Source organism: Lissotriton helveticus, chromosome 6 (assembly GCF_964261635.1).
Source record: "Lissotriton helveticus chromosome 6, aLisHel1.1, whole genome shotgun sequence".
Classification (NCBI taxonomy): domain Eukaryota; kingdom Metazoa; phylum Chordata; class Amphibia; order Caudata; family Salamandridae; genus Lissotriton; species Lissotriton helveticus.
In genome coordinates this window covers 1947390374-1947406152 of record NC_136067.1, presented here as the reverse complement: position 1 = coordinate 1947406152, position 15779 = coordinate 1947390374, and positions in this window count along the sequence as shown.

Here is a 15779-nt window from a genome sequence, read left to right as displayed (position 1 = left end):
ATATTTAAATAACGAAGCAAACCACATTCACTGGATGATGTCATCAGTGATGTCATTTGAGATGTCATCAGTGATGTCACTGACCATGTCATGAATGATCTAATATGTGACATCATCAGCAGTGGATTGCGGGTGCGTGAAATATAGTTAGTACAACTAACTATATAGGAGCAATTTCAATGGTTTTGTATGAGTGAAATGTCCAGCTAACTAACACCCCTAAAACTTATAGTTTTTTGAGTGAATATATATATACATACATACATATATATACATACATACATACATATATATATCACCTCATCCCCAAAGTCCACAAAGACGCTATCAAGCCTCTGGGGAGACCCATTATATCAGCTTGTGGGGGATTGTTAGAAAAGACTACAATCTACGTAGATTCCTTCCTGCAGGAATACGTCTGTGGACTCCCATCTTACATTCAGGACTCAAGTGATTTTTTAAGGAAGATCAAAGAGGTGGAATGGAGTCCAGAATACTTGTTGGTAACATTAGACGTTACATCATTGTATACCAGCATAGTTCATGTGAATGGGGTACGGGCAAAGACCGATGGAACTGTTAGAACATAACAAAATGCTTGTTTCTATGATCAGCTTCTGTCTACACAATAATTACTTCATGTTCCACAACCAATATTACCAACAGGTGAGGGGTGTCGCCATGGGGGCCTGTTTTTCTCCTAGTTATGCCTGTCTGCACATGGGCTACTGGGAGAGACAGGTCCTCTTTGGCAAACACCGCGAGTTCTGCATGAGGAACATCGTACGATGGTACAGATACATCGATGATGTTTTTCTAATTTGGCAGGGGACACAGACAGAAGCTACTCAGTTCATCGAGAAACTAAATTGTAACAACTACAATTTGGCGTTTACCTCACAAATTAGTCAAAGCAAAGCCCACTTTCTGGATATCACAATCGAGGTGAATGAGGGCCATTTTGAAACAACCACGTACAGGAAACCTACTGCTGGCAATACTGTGCTGCATGCCACGAGTCATCACCCACCCCATCTGATAAGAAGCATCCCCTATGGGGAGATGCTCAGAATCAGACGGGTGTGCAGCACAGAACTCCATTGCAAGCAGGTCCAAGAGGCAAGTAAGCAAAGGTTCCTAGCCAGGGGATATAGTGTCAGCATTTTAGATGCTGCTATGACTAAAGCAAATGCTATATCCAGAGACACTGCCCTCATTCATAAGAAAACCCTGAAATCCACTAATGATGTCAGTAAACAACCCACCAGATTGATCTGGACTTATAACAGGCAGCATGGGGCCTTAAGAAAGATCGTGAATAAACACTGGGATCTGGTAAGATTTGATACAGTGATTGGAGAACGTATGCCAAGGAAACCTGCAATCACATACAGGAAGGCACATTCTTTACAGGATGCATTAGTAAAATCTAGTCCTGAGGTGATCATGCCCAAGAACTGGCTGACAGGGAGTAAAGGTTTCAGAAAATGCTCCAGTTGCAAAGCTTGTTTGCACGGAGTGAGCAAAACTGAATATACTACTCCATTTTTGCAAACGCCCCGAAAAATCATGAAGCAGCTAACCTGTAAGAGTGAGTACGTGGTATATGTGCTGGAGTGCCCATGTGGCCTGCGTTATGTTGGGAGTACCAAATTGCAGGTCCACAAGAGGGTGCTCCAGCACATCAGAGCCATCAATACTAACAATGCCACGTACCCAGTTGCCAGGCATTTTAAGGAGTGTCACAGTAACAACAGTGCACTCCTTAGGTACTTTGCTATCGACACAGTGGGTCCCCTGAGAAGAGGTGGAGACAGGGAGGGTATCCTTAGATCGTTTGAGACAAAATACATCATTGAGCTAAACAGCAAATCCCCTTGGGGATTGAACTCCACTGAAGATCTGTACATGTGTCTTTAACATCCCACGTTATATAGTGGTATTGACTGTTGTTTAACTAGATATTCTACTTTAGCAAACATCTTATCATGCTTGATATTGGTCATGTTACCATCCCTGCTGTATGTCCTGATTCACTGATTTTATAAAAATGAAATATTGGACAGCAGTGGGAATCATAGTTGGCCTATGCAAACAACCAGTTCTGGTAGGAAAGCAAGTAAATAACATCTTTGTATAGGTTGGGATCAGCCTATAAATCAGGATACATTATTGTTATATGTATAATTTTTGAAAAGATATGTTTGCACATTCACTGTTTGTTTATTAATTTTTTCATCACGCATGTAATTGGACATTATATATGTGGCTAGTTGGTATGTTGCTTTTTTCGACTGAGTAATATTTGAACAACTTTTCACTCGCTTTATTGTATTTATACAGTAATTAGTTAAAATATATATAGTTAGCTGATTTATGAGAAACTAGTATGAGCAAGTTTTCTCTTTCTTTTCTTCTTTTCTCGGTTTTGGCAATTGGATTGTCCAGTTAATAAGTTTGCGCTAATCCGCTAATCATTGCGCTAATCATTGATGTCATTTGAGATGTCATCAGTGATGTCACTGACCATGTCATGGATGATCTAATATGTGACATCATCAGCAGTGGATTGCCGGTGCGCGATATATACTTAGTACAACTAACTATATAGGAGCAATTTCAATGGTTTTGTATGAGTAAAATGTCCAGCTAACTATAACACCACTAAAACTTATAGTTTTTTGAGTGAATTTCAAAGGTTTTGTAAAAGCTAATTCCTAACTATATAACTCCTGAAACCTATGGTTTTTTCAGTGAATTTCAAAGGTTTTTTTTAAATGCTAATTTAACCTAAGGTTTTTTAAATGCTAATTCTATTAGCGGATAGCGGATAACGTTTAAATATATTAATATCCTAGTGGGACCACCTGAGCAGCCCTAGGGGGTCAGGGTGTTTCTACCCTGCCCCCTTTTTGTGTTCTACACGTTTGTTTTTCTGCTTTCTTGTGCCTAGTTCCTAACTATATAAGGCCTGAAACCTATGTTTTTTTCAGTGAATTTGCAAGGTTTTTTAAATGCTAATTCCTAACTATATAAGGCCTGAAACCTATGGTTTTTTCATTGAATTTGCAAGGTTTTTTAAATGCTAATTCCTCACTATATAAGGCCTGAAACCTATGGTTTTTTTCAGTGAATTTGCAAGGTTTTTTTAAATGCTAATTCCTAACTATATAAGGCCTGAAACCTATGGTTTTTTCAGTGAATTTCAAAGGTTTTTTAAATGCTAATTCCTAACTATATAAGGCCTGAAACCTACGTTTTTTTCAGTGAATTTCAAAGTTTTTTTGTAATGCTAATTCCTAACTATATAAGACCTGAAAGCCCACCAGGAATCTCCAGTATGCACCAGGGGACTGCTTTGCAGAGAGGTGTAATTAAGCCACGGCCCTTTTTACACCTCTCTGCAACGCAGCCCCCGTGCATGTTTGAAGAGGGGGAACTCATTCCCCCTGCATACTGGGGGCCCCTGGGGACCAACTAGCCCACCTGGAACCTCCAGTATGCGCCAGGGGGCTGCATTGCAGAGGTGTAATGAGGCTATGCCCCTTGTTACACCTCTCTGCAACGCAGCCGCCTGGCGCCTTTGCAGAGGGGGAACTAATTCCCCTTGCATAATGGGGGTCCCTGGGGGCCAACTTGCCCTCCAGGAGCCTCCAGTATGCACCAGATGGCTGCATTGCATAGAGGTGTAATGAGGCCACACCCTTTTTACACCTCTCTGCAACGCAGCCCTCGTGCATGTTTGAAGAGGGGGAACTAATTCCCCTTGCATACTGGGTGTCCCTGGCAGCCATCTTGTGCCTTGTTAGAACCAAGGCACAAGAAAGCAGTGAAACAAAGGTGTGAAACTCGCAAAGGGGCCAGAGTAGAAACACCCTGACCCCCTAGGCCTGCTCAGGGGGTCCCACAAGGACCCCCAAGGCAAAATAAATAATATATATATATATTTTTTTTTTTTAATCGCGGGGTACAAAAAAACAATAAAAAATATAAAACAACAATAAGAATAAAAAAACTGTTCTTTTCAGAACTACCTCCAATTTATATAAAAATGCTACATTTTTAAAAAACTCGGTCTTTCTTTTTTTCTCCAGGGTACGCGTACCGGTATGTGTACCGATACGTGTACCGGGGCGCGCACCCCCTCAAAAAAATAAGAAAAAAAATAATGAGTGTGTGTGTGTGTGTGTGTGGTGTGTGTGTGTGGGGGGGGTGTGGGGTGTGTGTGTGGGGGGTATGTGTGTGTAGGATGTGTGGGTGTGGGTGTGGGGTGTGTGTGTGGGTGTGTGTGTGTGTGTGTGGGGGGGTGTGTGTGTGGGTGTGTGTGGGGGTGAGGAATGTGTGTGTGGGTGTGTGTGTGTGTGTGTGTGTGTGAGGTGTATGTGTGGGGTGTGTGTGTGTGTGTGAGGTGTGTGTGGTGTGTGTGTGTGTGTGTGTGTGTGAGGTGTGTGTCAGAGGTGTGTGTGTGTGGGGGAGGGGTGAGGTGTGTGTGAGGGATGTGTGGGGTGGGTCTGTGAGGTGTGTGTGTGTGGGGGGGAGTGAGGTGTGTGTGGGTAGGGGTGTGTGGGGTGTGTAGGTGTAGGTGGGGGTGTGGTGGTTTAAGGTGTGTGTGTGGGTGTGTGGGGTGTTTGGGTGTGGGTGGAGGTGTGGGTGTGTGAGGTATGTGTGGGGGGTGTGTGTGGGAGGGGTGGGTGTGGGGTGGGTGTGGGGTGTGTGTATGTGTGTGGGGTGTGTGTGTGTATGAGTAAAATGTTCAGCTAACTATAACTGGTGTCAAACCTATGGTTTTCTCAGTGAATTTAATAGGTTTTTTAAATGCTAATTCCTAACTATAACTGGTGTGAAACCTATGTTTTTTTCAGAGAATTTCATAGGTTTTTTAAATGCTAATTCCTAACTATAACTGGTGTGAAACCTATGGTTTTTTCAGTGAATTTCAAAGGTTTTTTAAATGCTAATTCCTAACTATATAAGGCCTGAAACCTTTGTTTTTTTTCAGTGAACTCGCAAGGTTTTTTAAATGCTAATTCTATTAGCGGATAACATTTATATATGTTAATATCCGTATGGGACCACCTGAACAGCCCTGGGGGGGGTCAGAGTGTTTCTACAAGGCCCCCAAATCTTTTCTTTTCTTGTAAAAAAATTAGGTACGCGCACCGTGACGCGTACCGGTACGCGTACCGTAAGCGTAGCCCGCGATTTTCCGAATTATTTTTTTTTTTCGGGCCTTGGGGGTCCTTGTGGTACACCCTGAGCAGGCCTAGGGGGTCAGGATGCTTCTACCCTGCCCCTTTTTGAGTTCTACATGTTTGTTTTTCTGCTTTCCTGTACCTCAGTCTACCGAGGCACAAGATGGCTGCCAACAGTTTCTGTTTTGGAGTGTTGACAGACATTGGCAGCCAATCAGAATGCAGCTCGCGCACCAGAGGTACGCGTACGGTACGCGTACGTGCGCGTACCGTAAGCGTACGGGTAAGCTCACGGGTAAGCTGCCATAGATATATACATTTTTTTGAACCTAAATTACTCAAAATCCTCTGGAGCACATATCTTGAGACATAGCAAAGGCACATCGGGCTACCAGTCCCCACAATTTTGCCAAGTTTGGTGAAAATCCATTCAGCCGTTCGAGCTAAAAGTGAGTCCGACCGCCCTATGGAAATTAACATGGGGAAAACACGTTTTGGGACCCCCTTTTATCTCGGCCCCCGCTTGACAAATCCCCCCCAAACTTTCAGGAAAGGACTGGAGCGTCGCGAGGCAAAGTTAAGGAAAAATTCAGGAAGATTCCTCAACCGGCGCCAAAGTTATTCCCAATAGAATGTTGCGATTTCCCTATGGAAAACAATCCTAACTATATATACCTACTGGCGACCGCCAGTAGGTAATATACATATATATATATATATATATATATATATATATATATATATATATATATATATATATATATATATACATATATATATACATATATATATATATATATATATATATATATATATATATATTACCTACTGGCGGTCGCCAGTAGGTATATATAGTTAGGATTTTTTCCCTATGGGATTTTTGAAAATTCTATGTCTAATAACTTTGGCGTTTGTGGACGGAATTGGCTGAAATTTTCAGCAAAATGGAACATTTTGTTTCTGAGCAGCCACTGGAAATTTGGGGGGAGTTGGTCCAGGGGGGGCCGAGAAAAAAGGGGGGTCCCAAAACGTGTTTTTAACATTGAGTTTTCCATAGGGCGGTTAGCCTCATTTTTAGCCCGAACGGCTGAATGGATTTGCACGAAACTTGGCAAATTTGTAGGGACTGGTAGCCCGATGTGCCTTTTGTAGGTCTCAAGATATGTGCTCCAGTGGATTTTGAGAAATTAACGTTCAAAAAAAGATATATATCTAGAGCCGCGCCTGGAGCGCTCCCACGTACGCGTACAGGGGAGCGCTCCAGGCGCGCCACGCGATCTGCGCACGGCAAGCTGATTGGTTCTCGGGTGTCTATAAACATTCGAAACAGTCCGCAGCGGCCGCCATCTTGTGTCTCGGTAGGATTGAGACACAAGAGGTGGCAAAAATCAAAGGGGGAAATGAGCAAGAGGGGGCAGGGTACACACCCCCTGACCCCCTAGGTTACATGTGGGGGCCATAAAAGGCTCCCGCGGGTGGAAAAAAAAATAAAAAAAAATTCGATTTTCGCGGGGGTGAGCGCCCGGTACGCGCACCGGGGAGCGTACGGGGGAGCGTACCATGGAGATTAAAAATGACAGACTTTAAAAAAAATAAAGCTTCTTTTTAAAAATTGGAGGTAGTTCTGAAAAGAACTTTTTTTTTCATTTTGTTGTTTTATATATATTTTTTTTTTGTTTTTTTTGTTTTATATTTTTTTAGACTTTTTAAAACAATTTTATATTTTTTTTGTATTTTTTTCAAGGGAAAAACAAAAACAAGGATTCCAAAACTGCTCAACAGGAGCAAAAAAAATTGAAAATTTAGGGACTGGAAGAGCAGCGGTGTTGCTGTTTCTTTAGGGCAATCAGTTCAACACTCTGCTCCCCATAGCAGAGCAGTTCGTCACACTCTGCGCACAAAAATTTGATGCCCGCAAACACCGGCTGAATGTTAGGGATCATTCTTCCACGGGGTGGTCCCGAAGGTGTTGCTCCACCAGTGGAGGTGCTGCCGCCATCTGTTGGTACATTCCGTGCCAGCTCTCTGACACTCTCCCTGGCAAAGTTGTTAGGGTGTCTTCTTTAGACATGCCGGATCAAATTGGCATTGCCAAAACTATATTTTTTCAGAGGATTGCCTCTGGATAAACTACTCCCACATATTTTGCATGTTACTTTGGGAGCGTTCACTTTTTTCTGTCCTTCTGGGATGTCGTAAAATTTCCAAATGAAATGGGTTTTTTTCTTTTGCTGAGGAGGGTCCTCATCCAAAAATCCCTCTGAATCACTGCTGGATGACTCTCTTGCAGCCATTGCTGGAGATCAGAAAAGTAGGAGATAGAGTAGACACAACAGCTCTTGCTCTCTCCAAGTACAAAGCAATAGTGAGAGAAATGGGTGGGTTTCACACAATTTGGAAAAAAAAAAGTTCTGAACCAATGAAAAGTGTTATTTTAAAGTCACATGGTTTGACGCGCTTACGCTACGCGCCCGGGGCGCGTCCCGGGCGTGTATCGTAAGCGCATCGGGGCGCTTACGTTGCGCGATCGTATGCGCTTCCGGGTGCGCTTACGCGGTGCGTCATAAGACGCATCTCGCGGCTACGCGATACGTGTCTTATGACGCAAGGCGTGGCGGCTACGCGATACGTCACGATGTTGTTTTCGTTCTCGACAATAGCGCTTCCGGGACGCGCATTAGTACGCGCCTCGGGGCGCGCCGCCAGATTGCGCTTACCCGTGCGTTCACCTGTCCGCGCCCCGGGAGCGCACTAAAAATAATATTTAAAAAAAATAAAAAAATTATAAAATATAAAATTAGATTTAAAATGTATTATTTTTATAAAGATTTGCTATTAAAAAACCTATGAAATTCACTGAAAAAACCATAGGTTATAGACCATATATAGTTAGGAATTAGCATTTACAAAACCTTGAAAATTCACTGAAAAAACCATAGGTTATAGACCATATATAGTTAGGAATTAGCATTTAAAAAACCTTATTTTACTCACACAAAACCATTGAAATTCCATATATAGTTAGTTGCAGTAACTATATATCGCGCACCCGCAATCCACTGCTGATCATGTCACATATTACATCATTCATGACATGGTCAGTGACATCACTGATGACATCACTGATGACATCTCAAATGACATCACTGATGACATCACTGATGACATCTCAAATGACATCAGTGATGACATCATGACACACCAATACCAGTTACTACATACGCACTCACTGATTCCTACGTCTACACACACATTCACTCATTCACCCATACAATCACTCATAAATACAGTCACTCATTATTACAACACTATCATATGCACTCATACACCTAGTCAGTCCTGTGAAGAATCAATCACACTTCGATTTCCTCATCTATACAGTTAAACACAGAACACCATACTTTTCACACATAAACTAACACATACTTACTCTCTTATACAATCACTGATACAAGTACACATTGATATGCACAGTCACACACCTCCCAGCCAGCCACACACACACTCAGTCTTCCATACATCCACTCATTCTTCAATATGTAAAACATATTTAAACTTTACAAAAACACACAGACACTAGATGATGTCATCAGTGATGTCACTGACCATGTCATGAATGATGTAATATGTGACATGATCAGCAGTGGATTGCGGGTGCGCGATATATAGTTACTGCAACTAACTATATATGGAATTTCAATGGTTTTGTGTGAGTAAAATAAGGTTTTTTAAATGCTAATTCCTAACTATATATGGTCTATAACCTATGGTTTTTTCAGTGAATATATATATATATACATTACCTACTGGCGATAGCCAGTAGGTATAAATAGTTAGGACCTAGCTACCATAGGAAATCCGCAACATTCTATTGGGAATAACTTTGGCACCGGTTGAGGAATTTGCGTGTAATTTTCCAAAATTTAGGCCAGCTCTGCTCCGCTTCTTCCCTGGAAGTTTCGGAGGGATTCGTCATTCGGGGGCCAAGAAAAAAGGGGGGTCCCAAAACGTGTTTTCCCCATGTTAATTTCCATAGGACGAATAGACACGGCTACAGCCCGAACCGCTGAATGGAATTACACCAAACTTTACAAAATTGTAGGGACTGGTACGCAGAAGTGCCTTTTTTGGTGAAAATTGCTCCAGTGGTTTTTATGAAAATTTACCTCAAAAACACATACATATCTATATAAGCTTACTCTAAGCTTACTGTAAGCTTACTGTACTCTGTACCTTCCCGAGTATGAACTGCATTCTGATTGGCTGCCAAGGCCAACTCAAAAAGGGGGCAGGGTAGAAGCACCCTGACCCCTTAGGCCTGCTCAGGGGGTCCCACAAGGACCCCCAAGGCAACAAAAATAAATAATTGTTTTCAAAATTCAAATTCTTCATCCAAGAAGTTTTGGCAGCCATCTTGGGACCAACATACATGATAACACCTCATTAAGCATTGCAGTTAATAGAAGGTTTTAGGACATTAGTTACATTATAAATCATTTGTTGATGGTACCATACTCATTTTAGGAATTGTGGTGTGTTCTAAGGTGATTTTACCATGTGAAAAAGCCTTCTGCTGGGATATCATGAATCATGTTTGAAAGAAAACTATTATCTCATGCTTTTCCCACAGTGGTTTGGAAGGGGATCTATAAGCTAAACTGAAAGCATATTTTCTGTAAATTCACATTATCTTTCTCAGTCATGTGAGAATGAAGTCTGACATTCTCAGTAAAACATGTACATCCAACAAGGACAGAGACTGTCAGTTGATTCCTTTGTGTTCTACTGCAGCTTCCTAGAGTGTTATAAAGAACAACTTGAGCGCTAACAGTCCTACTTATTACAAAGGTATGGTACACCTGAAGCCATCTTGATTGGAATAAAGTGGTAACTCTTAAAACATTTAAGTTAAAAAGAAACAAAATGAGGGGGTATATTTTGCCATAGAAAGTATGATTAGTGCTGCAGAAAGAAAAAATAGGGCACATTTTGAGTGACTTCTCAAATCCTCTTCTATTTCATTAAAGAATTCTGACATGCAGTCTCCCAAGATGGCCACCAGAGACAAAAGAGCCCAAATGTAGCCCAAATATCACCCAGATGTAGCCCAAGTATAGCCCAATGACAGAATGTCCCAGAGTGTTCTAAAGAACAACTAGAGCGCTAACAGTCTTACTTATGACAAAAGTATGGCACGCCAGAAGCCACCTTGATTGGAACTAAGTGGTAACTCTTAAAACATTTAATTTAAAAAGCAACAAAATGAGGGGGTATATTTTGCCATAGAAAGTATGACTAGTGCTTCATAAAGAAAAATTAGGGCACATTTTGAGTGACTTCTCAAATCCTCTTCTATTTCATTAAAAAATTCTGACATGCAGTCTCCCAAGATGGCCACCAGAGACAAAAGAGCACAAATGTAGCCCAAATATCACCCAGATGTATCCCAAGTATAGCCCAATGACAGAATGTCCCAGAGTGTTCTAAAGAACAACTAGAGCGCTAACAGTCTTACTTATGACAAAAGTATGGCACACCAGAAGCCATCTTGATTGGAATGAAGTGGTAAGTCTGAAAACATTTAATTTAAAAAGGAACAAAATGAGGGGGTTCATTTTGCCATAGAAAGTATGATTAGTGCTTCAGAAAGAAAAATTAGGGCACATTTTGAGTGACTTCTCAAATCCTCTTCTATCGCATTAAAAAATTCTGACATGCAGTCTCCCAAGATGGCCACCAGAGACAAAAGAGCCCAAATGTAGCCCAAATAGCACCCAGATGTAGCCCAAGTATAGCCCGATGACAGAATGTCCCAGAGTGTTCTAAAGAACAACTAGAGCGCTAACAGTCTTACTTATGACAAAAGCATGGCACACCAGAAGCCATCTTGATTGGAATAAAGTGGTAAGTCTGAAAACATTTAATTTAAAAAGGAACAAAATCAGGGGGTTCGTTTTGCCACAGAAAGTTTGATTAGTGCTTCAGAAAGAAAAATGAGGGCACATTTTGAGTGACTTCTCAAATCCTCTTCTATTTCATTAAAAAAATTCTGGCATGCAGACTGAAACATGCACTTTAAATACCAGCAGCAGACTTCCCGGGTGAGCAGTAGCTTTACTACAGTTATATAATGAGCAACTAGAGTGCTAACATTCAGAATTTATGGCAAATGTGTGACACATCTGAATGCCTTCTTGATGGAACCAAAGTAAACAAGCATTGAAAATGCAATAGATCTCGCCCTCGTTTAAGTTAAAGCCATTCTGGTTGTAATGAAATGGCTTTTTAGCTTTGCTTTTAATAGTGTTTTTAAAACTTTCATGTAAATAACATGCATATGTATGCATATATGTATATGTATGCATGCATTTATATTTGTATTTATATAGATATGCAGATTATATATGTTTATATATGTATGTATATATATATTCACTGAAAAAAACATAGGTTATAGACCATATATAGTTAGGAATTAGCATTTAAAAAACCTTATTTTACTCACACAAAACCATTGAAATTCCATATATAGTTAGTAGTACTAACTATATATCGCGCACCCGCAATCCACTGCTGATCATGTCACATATTACATCATTCATGACATGGTCAGTGACATCACTGATGACATCACTGATGACATCTCAAATGACATCACTGATGACATCACTGATGACATCTCAAATGACATCACTGATGACATCACTGATGACATCTCAAATGACATCACTGATGACAACATCCAGTGACTGTGTATTTCTGTAAAGTTAAAATATGTCTTACATATTGAAGAATGAGTGGATGTAGAAGTGTCTGGATGAAGGATTTAGTAGGTGCATGCCTGCCTGTATGAGTGAGTGGTTAAATGTGTCTCACTGAGTGCATGGGTTAGTGACGAACTGTCTTAATTTGTGCATCATTATGTTTGTTGTTCTGTAAACTGCTGCAAGTGTTGATCAGTAGCTATATGAGTAAGTATATGGGTTATTGATTGGTTGCTCAAGTATTTGTATGGGAGACTGAGTGTGTGTGTGGGTGGCTGGGAGGTGTATGACTCTGTGCATAGATGTGTGAGCAGTTGATTCACTAGATGTATGGGTTCAAAAGTGCATGTGGAAACAGCTGTATGGGTGGTTGACTGTGTGCATGAGTGCATTGGTGAGTGAATGGATATCTCAGTGCTACATGTCAAAGTAAGTACATATGTAAAACACAGTACATGTGAGAATTGGCATATATAAATAACTGTGCATAAGAGTCAGTGAATGTGTGAGTGGCTGTATGGATCATTGTGAACTTGTATCAGGGATTGTAAAAGAGAGTAAATATGTGTTAGTATATGTTTGAATAAGTAAGGTGTGTATAACTGTATAGTTGAGGAAATTGAGGTGTGATTGATTCTTTGCATGACTGACTAGGTGTGTAAGTAACTCCATGGATGAGTGACAGTCTGTGAGTGTCTGTTTACACTGAGTGTATCTAAGGTTATATTAGAGTCTGAAGAGGTTCATCGTATTATCACATGAATGATGTCATCAGTGATGTGATCAGTAATGTCAAATGAGATGTCACCAGTGATGTCATTTGAGATGTCATCAGTGATGTCATCAGTGATGTCATTTGAGATGTCATCAGTGATGTCATTTGAGATGTCATCAGTGATGTCATTTGAGATGTCATCAGTGATGTCACTGACCATGTCATGAATGATGTAATATGTGACATGATCAGCAGTGGATTGCGGGTGCGCGATATATAGTTAGTACTACTAACTATATATGGAATTTCAATGGTTTTGTGTGAGTAAAATAAGGTTTTTTAAATGCTAATTCCTAACTATATATGGTCTATAACCTATGGTTTTTTCAGTGAATTTTCAAGGTTTTGTAAATGCTAATTCCTAACTATATATGGTCTATAACCTATGGTTTTTTCAGTGAATTTCAATGGTTTTTTAATAGCAAATATCATAAGCTGTCGATTGTCAAGTACGTGGTAAGAATTTTTTTTTTCGTGTTTATGCACACTGATCTGCTTTCAATGCTGCCCCCCCCCCCTCATTTCTATTAGGAGTACTCTCTCTTTCCAGATAGTGAAGGTTAGTTAACGCAGGCCTTTGCCCCCGTTGTAATCCGTCGTGCCTGCTTCTCTCTCCATTTGATTGATTGTTATCCAAGCATTTGCAAACAAGCACAGAATCGCCATACTCTGTTTAGTCTTTGCAGATAGTGAAGGATAGGTAAATGCAGACTTTTGTCCCCATTGTAATCCGTCATACCTATTTTTCTCCCCATTGATTGATTGATTGAATCGAGCATTGAATTGTTCGAAGTTGGTTCTCTTAAGGATCTTCTCTGCCTGCAAACGGGGAAGATTAGGAATATTCTCTCTCCCTTTGCAGATAGTGAAGGGTAGGTAACGCAAACCTTTAACACATCGTGCCTATTTCGTTCCTCATTGATTGATTGTTTGCCCGAACATTGACTGTTTGGGAATTGGTTCTTTTTGGAGGTATTCCCTGTTTGCAAATAAATGTAGGAAAATCTTTGCAAGTAGTGAAAGGGTAGGTAATGCGGACCTTTGTCCCCCGTTGTAATCTGTCATGCCTATCTACTCCCCACTGATTGATGCACCTGTTTCACCTGGACCATTTACTAGAGATAGGTCATCTGGCCCGACCAGAGAGCACCCCTAGTGAAAAGGACATATGCAATAATAACGAAGTGATCACTGTATCCTGTTAACAGAAACCTAAGCATGAAACAACCTGGAAAGAAAGGAATAGGAAAACGAAAATCAGTTGGCCACTGATGAACTTTTTATTAAATAACAAACAAAGAAACGATAACAATACGTAATGATAAAACCTATTATTGTCCTAGAAACAAGAAACGTTAGAAGTAAGCCCGTAATAAGAAACCTGAAAACAGTAAGAGAAACCAAGTGTGACATTGCAACGGCCACAAGGCAACGAGGCTTCATCGCCCCTCACTGCCCCAAAACGTGTCTGTCCCACCGCCTGCCACGGCCAAATAACGGCAAACTGGGAAAGATACAAGTCAGCAGACATCCGCCCCATTCTGGAAACTTCCAAAGAGCAACAGGTTTCCAGCTACGCCCAGCCGGAAGCAACATATATAAGGCGGGTCCTGCTGCCAACCGTCGGCAGAAGATCATCACGTAGGGTGTAGCCGGAGGAGAGGCCGAGGCCAATGGCACCCGTCCAGGGGGATTGCTACGACCACCCTGGAGAGTTGCAAGGGGGGGAATGTCTGTGTCCTCGACCCTCCCCTCTCTCTCCCAGTCCGGCCACCATCAACCAGAGGCCGAGGCCGACGGGATCCGGCCGCGGTGGCGGTAACCCTGGAGAATTGCAGGTTAGACCCTCTCTCTCCCAGTCTGGGCCAGCATCCATGGAGGGCCTGGGAGTGGAGAGGCCACTGCACGAAAGGCCCAGGAGAGGCACCACACGCCAAGGCCTGCCCCACCGGATGAGCCAAGGAACCCGTTCATGGGGCCAGAGCAAAGGGCGTCCGGCCGCCATCCACCGGAGGTCCGGCCCAAAGACGGACGGGACATTTCTTCTTTCTTTTATAATGGCTGCGACAACACTGGGGGGGGGATGTCTTGCACATGCCTCCGACCCCCCCCCCTCGTCCTCATCGCCTGGTCCGGCCATAACAAATGTCAAGCGAGAGGCCGTGGGGTGCACTGGGTGGGAGAGACGGTGCGAACAGGCCTCTCCCGCCTCCCCAGGTGGAGGCTTCCCAGCTGCACCCTCAGCGCTCCAGGCGCCCGGAAAAGGGTTCTTCCACTGTGGCGATGCTGCAACGTCTCGCCCGGCAGGGTGGAGCCCGTCCGCTAATTTGACCCCGCGATCGCCGGTAGCTACCGAACTCTCAAAATGGCGGTCGACCTGGCAAGAGTGGGCCCAGCATAAAGAAATGGCCCGGTCACTGGTTGACTCCACCACCGTAGTCCTGCACGACCTTGAAGATTCTAGAGGAGCCGCGGGAGTCCCCGACCCCCGCAGACACCCCCAATGGGGAATGACTGCCATGATCGCCCGTGGAGTGACGAAACTGTAGCCGCGGGACGTCGGCGCTCCCATGCTGGTGCCAGCCTCAGTTTGAATGACTAGAATCCTGCAGACCTCAGTTCCGGTGAAAGCACAGTGTGACCCGGTAGGAAAAATTGGTGCACCCCCTCCCCTTTTTGACTGATGGTTCAAACCACCGATCCTTTCCTTTGCCCTTTTAACAGAACTTTGGACTGCCCCCCCCCCCCTGCGGCGCCCCACGCCGTTATTTGGTGGGCGGCAACTTACTGGACATCACCTTGGTGCCATCCAGATTTCAGCGCGTTCTGCTGCCTTGGAACTATTCGCACAACAGACCGCTACTGACGCCCCACCCCCCGGGACGCCCCACGCCGGATACCCAAATCAGTGCGGCACCCAGGCAACATCTTCTGAATTTTCATAATTTGAAAGAACTAGTAACATGTCCTCATCAGGAATTTCCTCTTCAATCATCTCATCAGGAATCTCCTCATGAAAAGTCTGCAATGATGATTCTTGTAACTCTA